General features: G+C 44.3%; 1 protein-coding gene across 1 annotated transcript in view; it reads left to right on the forward strand.

The window, feature by feature from the left end:
* The window catches only part of ADAMTS6 (ADAM metallopeptidase with thrombospondin type 1 motif 6), a 2,910,080-nt gene that overhangs the window by 14,012 nt on the left and 2,879,716 nt on the right, over window positions 1-16,352 (forward strand). The gene's annotated exons all lie outside the window — the stretch shown is intronic.

Consider the following 16,352-nt stretch of genomic DNA (forward strand, 5'->3'; position numbering starts at 1 on the left):
TTTCTGTTAGTCATTGCTATCAAAGGAAACTTCATTAAACGTGTCTGCTTTTTCATTTTTTTCCAAGAGAATTTGTCAAATATAATTATACACGTACGGAGGATTTAATTTGACCTACAAGAAAGCTGTGAAGCTGGTGCACTGGCCCAGTAATCACCATTAGCACCAGTGAGGGACGTGCACATTAGGAGGATGATAAGTACACACACAGTATAATACAGTTTCCCTTAAGAGCACGCAGAGATCACAGTCAGTCTGGGCCTGGTTTCTCCCTCTCTCTCCAGCCCACTAAGACTCCCCACTGGCACAGCTATAGGGTTAAGATCTCAGCCGACTGGTCAAGCCAAAACCTCCAGCACCCTCACTGTCCAACCAGTGCTCAAGTAGCTGAGACACACACACACACACACACACACACACACACACACACACACACACACACACACACACACACGCACACATACACACAAACACACACACACACACACACACACACACACACTTTGACATTTAATTTATATACAAACACTGCTGGGGAAGACTGGCAAAGGTTCACTATCTATGCTCCCCTTCTGCCAAACTGTAAGGTAGTACCAGCTGCCACCAACCACCCTTTATCAGCTGCTATAAGGCCCTTCCCAAAGGGTGACCAATTCTACTGGACAATGTTACTATTATCCAAATGGTAAGTGTGTCAAAAACTAAGGCTGTTTAGGAATGGCCTATACAGTGTCACCAAATACATATGCAAGTACTCTAAGAGCTTAAATATCTCTAAACAAACCAGCCACAATTAAAGGTTTACATACATTTAATAATAAGTAAAAGAACAAAACAATACTCAGTAACGCAACACAGTGACAACCAGAGTTCACAATCGCAGGAAATATTTTAAAACAACATTGCAGGACAGTCTCACATAAATACAGAAAACATCTAGACTGAGCTTACTATATTCATATCTATCTCTAAGAGAAACTATGATGTGAAGTTGTTAAATCTCACCATTTATTCTCACTGATGGGTCCGACACTGCCAATAGCAAAGCTCAAGGTTTGCCAGTAGCTCAAGACCAAGACCCTTATCCCACAATGCACTGCTGGAATTACCTCAGATCTAGTTTGCCACAGTAAGAGAGATCACGGTGATCCAGTTAGCTCGGACCATTTTTGATAAATCGCAAGTTTTTAAAAACTTTTTTCTACTCTTTTTGAGAGATTATTCTTATTTAGTGTGTGTGTGTGTGTGTGTGTGTGTTTCTTGTTAAAAATAATAGTTTAAAGTAGTTAGATTGTAGAGATAGTGCCCTGTGGTGGCTTAGTTTTTCTTAGTGTTGGGCCCTTTCTTAGCCCTATTTAGTTTTGCAATTTTACTTGTTATTAGTATATTGTTAAGTGTGGGCTTAGTTAGCCCTGTATTTAACCTTTACAGGTTAAGTTTGTGGTGTATCTCTTTATAATATGTCTGATGAGAGAGAGAGAAGTCTCATCCTAAATCGGGGTTTAAGAAATGTCCAGATTGTGGACAGAAAATATCCGTCATGGACGGACATGTCCAATGTGTTTACTGTCTGGGGGCTAAACACCTCCAAGATTCCTGCAGTATTTGCCACTCTTTTTCATCTAGGGTTCTCTTAGAGAGAAGGAGAAAACTCATAGATAGGGGGTTGCTGCAGCATACTTTCTCTGAGGCGTTGGCTAGCCAGGAAGGTGCCAGCACTTCTTCTAAATCTTCAAAATCTTCTGATTCTAAGTAAACCAAGAAGGCAAAGAGATCAGAGGGTGCAGGGTCATCGGTTCCACAGTCCTCGGAACCGAGTGTCCCTTTGGTTCGGAGCCAGCTCCCAGTCTTGGAGCCGGTCTCTGAGGTTCCCTCATCTTCTCTGCTCCAGTCAACACCTTCAATGCATTCCTCGAAGTCTTCAGTCAGCCTCTCTGATATGGATATGGATTGGCTAGTGCAGAAGCTTCTACGGGCACCAGGACCTGCTAAATTGTTGTCGGCCCCGACCACTTCATCGGAGCCGAAGACCATTGAACCAGACATGACTACTCCTCCTCTGAGCCGTACTGGACTCTTGGAGCCGAAGGAGCCCAAACCGATAGTTGTCGAACCTATGGAACTGAGACCCGCACCGGTGTTATCGGTTCCATCTACTCAGACATCCTTAGTGCCGACCAAGGACGCTAGGAGCCGACACTCTCCTGTCGTGTCCGGGGAGGATAGTCGGACCAATTTGTCGGTGCCGACTCTTCCTCTCAGAGCTTCGGTTCGGATGAGCTTGGTTCCTACCTTGGGCTCGAAGCCCATGGTTTCGGTGCGGGAGGATCGGACGGTCCCTCTGGATCCGTCTACCCCTTCTCGTCAGAGCCATGGTGCCTTGGATGCTATGAGGGGAGTCCTGTCTCCTAAGACATCATCAGCATCAGTTCGGGCTTCCTTCTCCCCTCAAGCTCCTGTGTCTGCTTCTATGTCTACCGGTCCCCCTAAGCGTAGAGACCCCGAGCCTCTAGTGGCCCCACAGGGCATCCCCTGCTCTTCCGAGACCTCCCTAGATCTCCCCACTGACGAGGTACCCAGGAAGAGACTGTGCAAGAGGAGGCACTTAGACTCCCCACAGGAGTCTTTGACATCTGACACGGACTTGGATGAATTAGAAGGGTCCCCTCGATCCTCCTCTGAGGATATCTCCTTTGCGGAGATATTAGAGATCCTTAGTCAGAGGGGCGATTGGCAGTCCAAAACCCCTACTGAGGATGAGTCAGTGCTCTTAAAGGCTTTTGGGTCTCAACCTTCCACTTCTTGGGTGTCTCCGCCTTATGATGAGCTCATGGAGCTGATCTCTCATATGGCATTGGAGTCACTGGAGGCCATGGAACCTGTCCCTCGGAAGCTGAATAAGTTCATCTCTGCCCTGGTGGACAAAGCCTTTTTGACCAAAGGAGTGCCTGTTGATGCCATGGTGGTAGCTGCAGCCACCAAGAAGGAAGTGTCTGAAACATCTGCATCTATCCATCCTCCTAACAGAGATTCTAGGATCATGGATAGATATGGGAAGTGCATGTTTAGTTCAGCGACTTTTTCTCTGCAATCGCTGAACTATTTAACCCATTTTACGAGACTGCAAAGAGATCTCCTGAAAGAGCTAGGAGATACTCTCCAGGGTACAGTAGCTGCAGGGGTTGCCGACAAAGTCATCACACAGCTCGATACCCTAAACTCGGGTGTAAACTCATCTATGCGTCACATATCTTATGCAGCTGATGGTTTGAGTAGAGCCACTAGTTCAGGCATTGCTCTGCGGAGACAAGCCTGGATGCAGCTCTGTTCCTTTGTGGAACCCTTTAAGTCTTTCTTTATCAACACCCCATTTGATGGCTCATCACTGTTTGGCCAAAAGTAAAGGAAAGTTTAACCAGGTGTGAGCAGTAAGGCAAGACCCTATCTGCCGTTGGAGTCCATTTTTCTACCCCTACTTGGCCCTACCCCAAGGGCCCTAGGGGATGGAAAATGTGGTTCTGAAAAGCACAGGGAGCCTTTCAGGACACATGTGGAGAAACCCCCTGTAGAGGCAGAGGAGGAGGTTATAATGGAAGACGCCGCCCGTGCGGCAGAGGGGTTCCGCAGCAACAGGGTGACAGAGGCCAGTTCTCTGGTCAGCCCTATCAGCGCTCCTGAAAGGGGGCCCGGCTGCTCGGCTCTGGAGGCAGTCGGGGGGGGTCACTTGTCTTTGTACCCAGAAGCCTGGCTAAACATAACATCAGATACATGGGTACAAAACATCATTTCCAGAGGATATTTCATACCGTTCTCTTCCCCTCCTACTCCTGTAAGCAGAATCCCAGATGTTCCACCCAGTCACAGGGAGCAAGCAATCATAGAGGTCCAAAAATTGCTAGAAAAAAAGAGTCATCCAACCAGTTCCAGCAGGCCAAGTTGGATTCGGAACTTACTCAAGATTTTTTTTGGTACCAAAGAAAACAGGGGACTGGAGACCTATCTTGGACCTCAGCAGACTCCACCAATTTGTAAAGAAAGAGACGTTCCAAATGGTCACGCTTCAGTCCATTCTTCCCTTCTTAGGGAAAGACGATTGGATGTGCTGCATAGATCTCAAGGACGCGTACTATCACATAAAGATGAACAGACGCTCCAGGGGTCACCTGCATTTCCAGCTGGGAGCCAATCATTACCAGTTTCGAGCCCTGCCCTTTGGTCTCACTACAGCCCCCAGGGTGTTCACCAAATGCATGGCAGTGGTCACAGCTTACCTGAGGTGTCTAGGATTCCAGGTGTTTCCATACCTAGACGATTGGCTCCTCACTGCTACCACCAGGCATCAATTGACTCAGGCAACACAATATACTCTGACACTCTGCCATCAATTAGGCATTACAATCAACTTCGAAAAGTCTGCCTTATTGCCATCACAGCATACTGTTTTTATAGGAGCAGAGTTAGATACCTCAACCACCACTCTACGTCTTCCAATCGAAAGAGTCTCACTTCTTCACCAACACGTCATCTCACTGGTGTCAAAGAACAAAGCTACAGCAGCAGAGGTCTTGAAGGTACTAGGTTTGATGGCGGCAGCAATCCTGGCTGTACCACTCGCAAGGATGCATATGCGAATCCTTCAATGGCTCCTCTTCGCTCAGTTGTCCTACCAAAAGCTACCGATGCACTACATGATTCTCATCACAGATTCTTGCAAGAGAGACCTTCAGTGGTGGTTGACGTCTCTTCATGTTGCAGTCGGAAGACCCTTTGTCCCCCCCCCCAGTAGCCACTGTAACCACGGATGCTTCCCTGATAGGGTGGGGGGGGGGCGTTTTCAGAGAAAGACTGCCCAAGGCACATGGACGGATCAAGAGTCACATCTGCATGTCAATGTTCTGGAGTTTAGAGTGGTACTTCTGGCGTTGTAGTACTTTCAGGACTCTCTTCCTCTAGGGACAATTGCAAATCAGACGGGCAACATGTCAGTGGTCTGGTACTTGAACAAACAAGGCCGAACCAAGTCTTACCCCCTTTGTCAAGAAGCACTCAGGGTATTGCAGTGGGCTGTGTCATCCCACCGTTTTCTGATAGCAACGCACATCCCGGGGAAATCCAGTGTGATAGCGGACAAGCTAAGCAGGGCAATACTGTTGCCTCACAAGTGGTTTCTCAACCAATGAGTTGTGGATCTGATTTTCCGCAAATGGAGCCAGCCTTGCTGCGACCTCTTTGGCAGTCACATCAATACCAAATGCAGAAGCTACTTTGCCCTAATACCACCTCCGGGACATTCCCCGAGAGACGCACTTGTACACGATTGGCCTCCAAGTCTCCTATATGCATTTCCACCTATTCCATTGATACCCAAGGTTTTACAGAAAGCAAAGTCGCTGGGAAGGATAGTTATCCTCATAGCTCCCTACTGGCCTCGACAGATTTGGTTCCCCTTCCTTCACCATCATCTACTGGAGGATCCATGGATCCTGGACCCAGTTCTGGACCTTTTGACACACCTGTCAGGGGACCTCCATCCTTCACTGCAGTCCCTAAAACTGACTGCTTGGCTAATCTACTTCCCCTAATTGCCAGGCTTCATTCCCTCTCAGATGATAAAAGACAAATCCTTTTTTTTTCTCGCAAGCCATCCACTAGGAAACTGTACCACAGTAAGTGGAACAGGTTCTCAATTTGGGCCAATATACAGAAAATCGACCCTTTCCGAGCTCCTCTATCGTCCATTTTAGAATTTTTGACAAAGATTTTTAAAGAAGGAGCAGCAGCTGCCACAGTTCGAGTCCAGTTAGCCGCCATATCAAATTTCCACATTGGATTTGATGGGTTGAATGTTATGAGCCATAAGTTATCTAAGGCTTTTCTTAAAGCTGCCTTTCACATGAGACCTCCTGTCAAAATTCCTTATTCTCCCTGGAATTTGAATTTTATGCTGTCTCAAATTATTCTCCCCCCTTTCGAACCAGCTTCTTCTTGTGATCTCAAATATTTGTCCTGGAAGACTATATTTCTGGTAGCCATTACCTCTGCCAGCAGAGTGTCAGAACTTCAAGCATTATCTGTTAGGCCTCCTTACATGATTTTCCATTCTGATAGAGTATCTCTCAGAACAAACATCTCCTTTTTGCCTAACGTCTTTTCTGAATCCAATGTCAATCAGGTCATTGAGCTGCCAGTCTTTTTTCCCAACCACTCTAACAAATTGGAATACGTGCTGCACAAAGTTGATGTACACAGACAGCTCAGATTTTATCTTGACAAAACTAAGGATATTAGAAAATCAGATCAACTTTTTGTATCCTTTTCGGAGGCCAGAAAAGGTAATCCATTGGCTAAAACAACTTTATCTAAATGGTTATCAGATTGTATATCCTTTGTTTATGCGAATGCAAGCATGCCATTGACACACAAACTTAAGGCTCATTCTACCAGAGCCGTTTTTACGTCTTCTGCCTTTCAAGCTAAATTGCCCCTTGACAATATTTGTGCTGCAGCCACTTGGTCTAAGCCTCATACCTTTATCACACATTACAAAGTAGATAAGGCTTCCAGGGACAGGTCTTCCTTTGGTTCCACTGTACTGAAAAACGTACTTCCATGAGCCAAGATTGAGGGTTCTAGGGAGAGTACCCATCGGTGAGAATAAACGGCGAGATTTAACAACTTCACATAAAGAAGTTGTGTACTTACCATAACGTTCCATGTGAGTTGTTTATCTCGCCTTTATTCTCACATCCCTCCCTCCTTCCCCCTCCTGGCTGACAGTTGACTTAGAGGCTAGTACCATCCTGGTTATTCAGTACTTATTCTTCCCCTTCGGGAAGTGCTTCCTTGTAGAAATAAATAAAAGGGTATATATACTCGCAGCAAACAAGATCTGAGGTAATTCCAGCAGTGCATTGTGGGATAAGGGGCTTGGTCTCGAGCTACTGGCAAACCTTGAGCTTTGCTATCGGCCGTGTCAGAGCTGAGGATCGGCTCCGAACCCATCAGTGAGAATAAAGGCGAGATAAACAACTCACATGGAATGTTATGGTAAGTACATAACTTCTTTTTCTAAACAACTTACAAAGCCAGGCAAATGCAAGTGCTGAATGAGAGAATGTTGTCAGAGCCAAAGACATGGTACAAAATGCATAGACTTGCTCTCTGCGATAGTTCTTAAGTTACTGTCAAACATTTCTGCTGGGTTATCTCAGATTACATCATTCTTTGTCACCTCTGTGTCAAAAATACTTATTTTTCAGAAGTTTGCATGGAACTAGAAGTCATAAAACTGCCAAACAGCTTTATATTTGAAACCTGTAATTATTTCTGTTTCCAGACAATAGAAAACCCTCGATCTGTATACACTGTTTTTTTGCTGTATTAACTAACTTTATAGCACATCGTAAAACTCTTTACTTTTCAACTTATTTTCTTAGAGTTTTGCAAGTTAGCTCTGTATGTCCCAACTTCTACCATGAAAACATACATTTGCATAGGCATATAGTCCATATACATTTCTGCTCTTCTCCAGCAGGTACACTGTGGTTACATTCTTGACGCTCAGCACATAACATACACTTTACTTACATTTGTAAGACAAGCCTGTGTATCATATTAATATTTACAAATGACATATGATTATTTACAAAATTCTAGATAGTTGGGCTGGCAGCCTTCACAAAAGCGTTCTGCAATGTGCACTTTTTGCATTGCTAATCCTTTGTAGCTGGAAGTCTGACCAATATAAAGTTTAATAATGCTTATCATAAGTCAATGCTGCAGTAGCCTTAATTATATTGATTTTATCCTTCCGAGGATATAACAACCGTCTAGTCTTCCAAAAGCTTTCACTCCCCCCACACATGCACCCAGTCAGCTGTGCCCCAGACTTCCATATGGAGAAAACAGAACCCTGGGTGGCAAAATATTTCAGTACTTTCTTGCCACCTATGATAGTGGTACTCCTCAGCTTCAGAGGATTAACTGTCAGCTCCTGTTTTCAATTCCTGGGCAGATAAGTCCCCTTTGCAGAATCAGTTCCACAGATATAGTTTTTTGAAAATAATTGTAGTGGGTCTTTTTAAGAATACTGGCTATTTAACTGTGTTTACTATTTTTTGGAAACATCTTTTCAGGCAGGTTATTTTTTTAGCATAGATTGTCTACTCTTAATTGGACCAATAATCTGTGGGAGTAGTATGCTGCCTTTCTACGGATTTGTGATTTTTATTGGGGCTTATACATTTTTTGAGGAAAGTAAATGTTACTGGCACTTATGTACACTTCAGTGATGACTTTTCCTACATGCTCTGCCAATTCAGCTCATACCTTTGTGACATGCACTGGATAGAGACACACATACCCATTAACATTAGTTCACAGGAATGCAAGAATTTTGTGCTGAAGCTGAGATCGCAGTAATGAATATCCCAACACTGCAGATTGCCTTCTTTTTAATTATTTTAAATTGATAATGAAAATACATGTGTTTATTACTTCTGTAGTCTGGAGCAGTACTGTTATTAAAGAGCTACATAGAATAATATCCTGAGGGTACGGCAGGACTAGTGAAGTCTTGAAATGTTGGGCGTGAGTAGCTGTATTCAAGTTACTTCTTGATTTCTTTAAATACATACCCAGTCTTACTCACTGATTCAGCTATCTTGTTTCTACTTCTTTTACCGTGTTTCATTCATTAAAAACAAACAAATGTGGTGCTGAATGAAAAGATAAAGGTAGAAAACTGAAAACATAAATAAAACTCTATCAGAACAGGATTCAGGCACATTTTGTACTCTAATCCCTCTTCAAAGCCTTCTGTTATCACTTGTGCACTTCTGTATGACAACAGAATATTAGGCAGGTTCCTCTATCAGGTTATAACACTTTTCTCCTGTCTTAGGCTTTCTATACACTACTGGCTGAATGAGAGAGAGGGAGACAGAAAAAAGAGAAAGGGGTGGTGGAGGAGGAGAGGGGATCGAGAGAGAAGGAGAAGCGAGAAGACTGATGTCCTTGTGTTGAAAAACTAAAAGCCAAGCTTCTACAGTGTAAAAGTGTATCATCCTGTGGGTGTGATAATCATATCTGGGCTTCAGTGGGTGTGGTAATCATATATGGGCTTCAGACCAGTTGTGTTACATTAGGAAGGTTTGTGGCATGCACTGTGGTGGCAGGACAGATAGCTTACATCCTTCTAAGTTGGGAACTGCTGATTGAGAACTCAGCGTCTTATTCTAAAAGTGTATTAGTTCTGGTTTAAGCACTTGGACTTCAGGCCAGTTATTTTACATTAAGAAGGTTCATGGTCTGCACTCTTGTGGGAGGAGAGGCTGGACTCTGCCCTTCTGAGCTGGGAATTTCTGGTTAAAGGTTTATAGTGCCTGCATATTTGAACTGTTTCTTACTGAAATTGGTACACCTTGTTTGCTGTAGCATAGACTAGATCCAGGCCTGCTGAATCTAGCTTTGTTTGTATGCTTGTTGTTTGTTTGCTTGTTATTTCCCCTGGAATGCTAATTCCACCTAAAACACGGCTTTTCAGCGCTTCTGTGGATCCCTAGTGATATCTGCATTGCTTACTTACTTATTTCCTTGTTTCACTTGAAAGAAAGTTACTGTTTGTCATTTTTGCATTTAAGTTACCTGTAGCACATTGCACTTAAGTTACCTGGCACTTGCTCACTAAGCAATTATATAAGTCAGCACTAAAAATTAAAAGCACTACACCCTCACTCCCCACTGGCCCTGGTTTTCAATTATTAAGGAATTCCCAATATTATTCTAGCATGTCCAAAGGTCAGTTGTCAATCTCCTCTCCGGTCCAGCTGGTGAATCTGGGAATCTTGAGGCAATGTTACAACTGCCTCATGTACACAGACAACCCTCTCCTCCTCCCAACAAATTCCAACACATGTGAGAGATGCAACCATATAGCCAAACTGGAGGCTAAGCTCTCTCAACTCAGTACTGGCATAACCAGTCAGGAGGAGAAGGAAACCACACTCACTACAATTCCAATCTCACATAGACCTACCACAACAGCAAACCAAACACATAATCACACAAAAACATACTGGAGGCTCTAAATAAAGATCTGCCTAAGCAGCAGAGACCTCCAAAGCAGACACCCAAGCAACCGCTACCCCAAAACAAAACACGTGCAACACATATCTCACAAAGCCAGTGTGCCGAACAGTCACAGCCCTTAAGGCTAAACAACACACCTGATACACTTGTAATAGGTGACTCTATCGTCAGGCACACTGACGTCTCGCTCACCAGGCTGAACAAGGAGAAGGTCACGGTGAGCAGCCTGTCGGGCGCTAGGATCCGCCACATAACACAAGCACTCAGGTCACTCCAAGGCAAGTACAAATATGACTCAGTCATTGCCCCTGCTGGTGTGAATGACCTGAGACGTACCTCCCTGGACTACATGAAAAGAGACATAGAGGAACTCTCTGAGCATGTAGCCCAGGCCGGTATGACCCTGACCTTGAGTAGCATCTTACCCTCACCAAGAATGATGCCACAATATGAAGACAAGATGATCAATTTCAACAATTGGCTTAAGTATTGGTGTCATTCAAAGGGGATCCAATGCCTGTCAGCCTGGGATGATATGCTCGACAAGCCACGATGCTTCGCTAAGGACGGCTTGGACCTGTCACCCCTGGGCTTTCGGATACTGGCAAAGGCTCTTGCTACCCCATAGTGCCTTTTTTAGGCAAGGCTCAAAAGACAAACCCACCTCCATAGGTATCACAAGGGATAAGAAACTAAGAGTAATGCTACTCAATGCCAGAAGTCTAAACCTCAAGATGCATGCATTCGAAACTCTCCTTAGCATGGAGAACATCGATATCTGTGCAGTAACAGAAACCTGGTTCAGGGCTCCCGAGAGCACCCCAGCACTACCAGGTTATACCTCATACCATGCTTTTCGGCCCCAAAACTTGGACCGAACTACAAAAGGAGGGAGAGTATCAATATTTATCAAAGATACCCACACCTCCAGGTTGGTGGCACAGCACGAAGCATCAGACTATCCATGTGCAACTAACAGTGGGTAAAACTGCCTTCCAGTTTATAGCCTGCTACAGACCACCCTCCCAAACCCAGGAACCCCACTCGGCCTTCCTGAGAACACTGGAAAATATGAAGGTCTCTCCAAACACCATTATATTGGGCGACTTCAACTACCCAAACATAGACTGGGAGCATTACTCTAGCTCCAACACCCTAGCCCAAAGGTTCCTAGAATTCATAAACTCAAATGCTATGGAACAACTTGTTACCACTCCCACAAGAGGGGAAAACATACTGGACCTGATCATCAACAACATGGGGGACTCTATGCTCCAGATCAGAAGTGTATCCCTCACTGGTAAGATCAGACCATAAACTAATCCAACTCGATATTCACATCCCAACCCCACCCCCTGCCCAGAAAACCACAGTGAAAAACGTCTCTAAAGCAAATTTCACACTCCTCAAAACTGAGGTGGAATCCTTCAAAGCCCCCGGGCCTGTGGAAAATACAGCCCAGACCGCAGAATCCTTTATAAATGCATTTTATGAACACCTTCAGGAATGCATGGATCAGGCAATCCTAAATAAAACCAAGACCCAATCCTCCAAAGACAGACATCCTGTCTGGTGGAGCCCGGCCATAAACAAACTATACAATAGAAGGAGGAAGCTACTACATGATAGAGCAAAATCCCAAAAAGGGAAGGCATCTCTGATCAGTATTAGCAAAAAACTACGGGCACTCATAAAATCGTCTAAGGCCAGCTTCGAGAGAAAAATTGCACAGGACACTAAGGATAATCACAAGGCTTTCTTTAGTTATGTTAGGAACCTGGGTGGGAATTCCCAGATATGCTCAGAATTAGTCCAAAATGACAAAAAATACACCAAATCCACAGACATTGCCAACATCCTAGCTGACAGGTTCAGCGCAAACTTCTCTCCCCCCCCCTCTCCCCACCAACAGGGCAAATATCTATCCCAGCAGAGTTCTGCCCCCCTGACATCTCAGATGCTCAGGTAAGAGCCGCCCTCTCCAAAGCAAAAAACACAGCATCAATGAGACCAGACGGTGTCCTGGGCTGCGTCCTACATGAACTCCAAGAAGAGCTAAACCCAAACATAAAACTACTGTTCAGTCTCAGCCTTACTACAGGATATGTACCCAAAGAGTGGCATACAGCAGCAGTGGTCCCTCTCCACAAAGGTGGTGCCTCAACGGACCCTGGAAACTATCGCCCCATAAGCCTGACTAGCTTGGTCTGCAAACCTATGGAAAGGATCATCATGGACCTCATAAATAAAGATATTGGGGACCTACAGACACTGGATCCTACCCAGTTCGGCTTTGTTAAGGGCAGATCCTGCCTCTTAAACCTGGTCGACTTCTTTCAAACCGTCACCAAGGCCATTGAAGAAGGGAAGGTGGTCCACACAGCCTACCTGGACCTCGCAAAAGCCTTTGATACAATACCCCACTCGGGCATTATAGATAAGCTCACCAGCTTAAATATAAACCCCTATGTCACTAGATGGGTTGCAAACTGGCTCAAGGACAGAACCCACATGGTTAGAATTGCTGGAGCCATGTCAGACTCCAAACCAGTTACAAGTGGCGTCCCACAAGGCTCCGTCCTGGGACCTCTCTTGTTCGGTATATATTTCTCGGAGGTACAGGCCAACATGGAAAGACTGTGGCTGACCAAGTTCGTAGACGACTACAAACTGGGCGCCATAATCGACTCTCCAGCCGACACAAGCATCCTCCAAAAGGGCCTCATAGAAACAGACAACTGGTGCCAGAGCCATGGCCTCAAGCTAAACGCCAAAAAGTGTATAGTCATCCCCTTTGGCAAAAACAAAGTGCCCACAAATTACCACATAGGTGGTAATCTATTAAGTACAGAAGAAGTAATTAGGGACCTGGGGACCAAAGTTGATAGCAATCTCTGATTTGACAACCACGTGGCCAAAGTGGTTAGAAAAACATTTTATATAGCCCACCTAATCATGAAGGAATTCACATCTAGATCAGGGGAGGTCATCGTGCCTCTTTACTCATCCCTCATCAGGTCCATAATCAAGTACATTGCCCCTTTTGGGATGTACCTTACCAAACACCTGCAGCAACTGGAAAGACCCCAAAAGTACCTCACCAAGAGTATCAAAGGGCTCAAACAGATGCCATATGCTGCCCGGTTAAAGAAACTCCAGCTCTACTCAGTGGCATACCGCCTGCTCAGAGGCGATCTGTGCCTGACGTATTAAGCCATGTCCAACCCGGAATTAAGGGACATGCTGCACCTCAAAAAATCCAAATCCCATCGAGCTACGCGCTCGAGAGACTTGAACCTCAGCTCTGAAATAAATAGGACATGCTGGAGGGACAGATTCATAGCCCAGAGGCTCCCTTCACTCTGGAATAAAATCCCAGTCCAGGTTAGGCAGAGTCCCTCATTGACTCTCTTCAAGAGGAATCTTGATGAGTGGATGGGAGATCGTAGGTTTACCCCGGGTATCACTTCTGTGTCACTGTTAGACAGAGGCACAGTATACTAACCTCGAAAAAGGGCATAGCAAAATTAATTTAAAATGGGTGGCGAAAGCCAAACATACTCTGGCTAGGCTTATAAATGCCCTAGGGCAGATAGCCTAGTATGAACCTATGAACCTATATCTGCTTTTTTCTTTTTATCTTTGCTAATATCTTCTCATTGCTAAGTGGTGGTAGTTAAGTAGGGAGAGAAGTATAACCTAATTCCATCTTTCAAAATTTTTTTTTTCTCAAAGGTGAGTTGGCTCGACATTTTAAATTAAGCATGAGTTAGTCCATTACATATATCTCCTTACAGCTCTCTCTTACAACAGCTTTTGGTCCCCTCCCTTGGGTCAGAGCTATGTATGAAGGAAGTTGTCTAATGTGAAAGACCTGTTTATGTTTTTCTTCTTGCTGCTACTCTTTCTCTTTTTTTTCATGCCATGCTTTTTCTTTTCTGATTAAAGTTGTATTTTTCTTTCTTTGCTTTGTCCTGTGTTTCATTCTTATTTCTCATACAATATGCCCTTTTGGGACAAAGGAAGGGGTCAGAGTATATATACAAGTTAATACCTGTCTTTTATTTTTGTGCTGTCTGTATCATATTAGGATGGTACCATGTTCTTCATCTTAAATATTTTAAACTCCTGGTCTGTGTAGTTATTCTTTGTAACCTAAAAGTCATATACAGCGAAGATCTGTAGAGAGTATAACCATGACATTTCTCCTGTTGTTTTCATTGTATCATTGCTGTATTAAGTCTTTCACTCCTATTCTGGGTTGAATTTCATACCTCCTGACACCTGTAGATTTCCCGCTTGAAAAGCTTTTCCATATGAAATTGTGAGAAGCATTTTTGTAACCCACCTGCAAGCAAATGTATATTTATCAAAAACTGTAAAAGTTACAAAAAAGTTAAAATACAAAGGTTTTTCAGCACAGACTCTTCACAATCGTTATATTAACATGTCAGCCAGATGTAGTGGTGATTTGTCATTGAACAAATAATTACATTTATTTATTATTTATCTATTTTTATTTATTTACATTTGTTTACCGGGAAATTCTGACTGGACGCAGGTCCTTTTTCAGCGGATGCCCGGGGAGAAAAGCTCCACATCATGTACATGATAAATAGCGATACAAAGTTGCAGCGATAGTAAACAACATTACAGGTTGTTGGCTTTAATACAATAACAAGATATTGATTATCAACAGTATATACAGTAAATATTACAAATTAAGAGAGATGTTCATCGTGTTTCACTGTTGCAGTCATTACTCTTGGGTTATCCTGCTGGCAGGCTACCCGCAGTCGGCCTGAATTCCAAAGTCCTGGTCCGGCGTCGGTTGCTGTCACCTCTTCCCTGACGTCAGTGCGCCAGGGCTATAAAAGATGCAGCCAACGCCATTTTCTTTAGTCTTTCTTGCCGCACGGTGCCCGAAGCAAAAGCAGTTCGCAAGTGCCGGTCGGCCGACTCCTGAGATTTTCAGATCCGAATTTCAGAACCGAAGTCTTCATTAAAGCTAAGTACCCCGTTGGGGAAACTTTTTTCTTGTTCCTTTCCGATGTCAGAAAAAGTTAACAATTGTATTTCTTGTGGGAAGCAATTACCTCATAAGGATTTTCACTCTTACTGTATTCCTTGCCTAGGCCCCGACCACAACGTTGCTAGCTGTCGGTTTTGTGCTAGATTTAACCAACGCACTATTAAGCGTCGGTTCGATTTTGAATTTCATTATTTTGGCCAAAGGTTTAATTATATAATGCCGTCGGAACAGCCGATGACCGGAGTTTACAAAAAACGCAAGGGAAGGAAAAGGATAGGCATCCGAGGTCCAAAACTGATGACGAGGCCTCCGCTAGGCCAGTCGCCGGTTCGCCGGATCTCATTGAGGCGCTTTTGCAGCCCCTGGCGCCTGCTACCTCAAAGCCACAGGCCGCTTCCGACTCTCACTTGGAGCCGACTGGGCCTCTGGATACTCAAGGTATTGGACACTCGGAAATCATTCCCTCAGATGGTTCCAGAGCCGCTGAGCAGGCATCGGCTTCTGAGGGTGTCTTCAGACCTACACAGTTATATATTAAACCATCTTCAGCTTCAAAGACAAAGACTAAAACAGCTCTAAAGACAAAGAAACAAGTACGGTATTCTCCTACTCAGACTACAATGCCTAAAAAACAGATGCTTAAAATGGCCGAAGACCTAATTACTTGGATCAGGGGTTCCCACCCCCCTCCTGATAAGAGGCCTAGGCAAGAGATAGAATATGATTCTTCTGATCAGGTTTCTATTTCCTCTGATTCCTCTTATGATCAAGATTATTCTATTCCTCCTTATAAGGATTCTGATGCTGAAGAATCCATTCCTTCAGCCTCTCCTCCTGAGGATTATTCTTTTGGGGAACACTGCATACCATGAGGGAGCATTTCCACTGGGAAAGCCAAGATTACTCAGAATCTAAGAAAAGGCTCAGAGACTTTCTGCTATTACCTCAGCACAGACCCCTTGCTATTCCACCTGTTTTAGACATTGTAGATTATGTATTTTCAGAGTCCGACCTGTCCCCTGACTCTTTACCCCTTGCACCTGCTAAGCCTGACAGATATTATAGGGTCCCAGATTCTCATAAATTCCTATATAAAAACAATGCTGCTGACCCAGAAACTATATCTCAGGATCCCAAAGGGGTCAAAGCTTCCACTGCAAAAAACCCTGTCCCCTCTGATAGGGACTCTAGGGCACTAAACAGATGGGAGGAAAAAAGTTTACACTTCTGC

The sequence above is a fragment of the Protopterus annectens genome, chromosome 2.part1, assembly GCF_019279795.1.
Source record: "Protopterus annectens isolate FY-2018-M chromosome 2.part1, PAN1.0, whole genome shotgun sequence".
Classification (NCBI taxonomy): Eukaryota; Metazoa; Chordata; order Ceratodontiformes; family Protopteridae; genus Protopterus; species Protopterus annectens.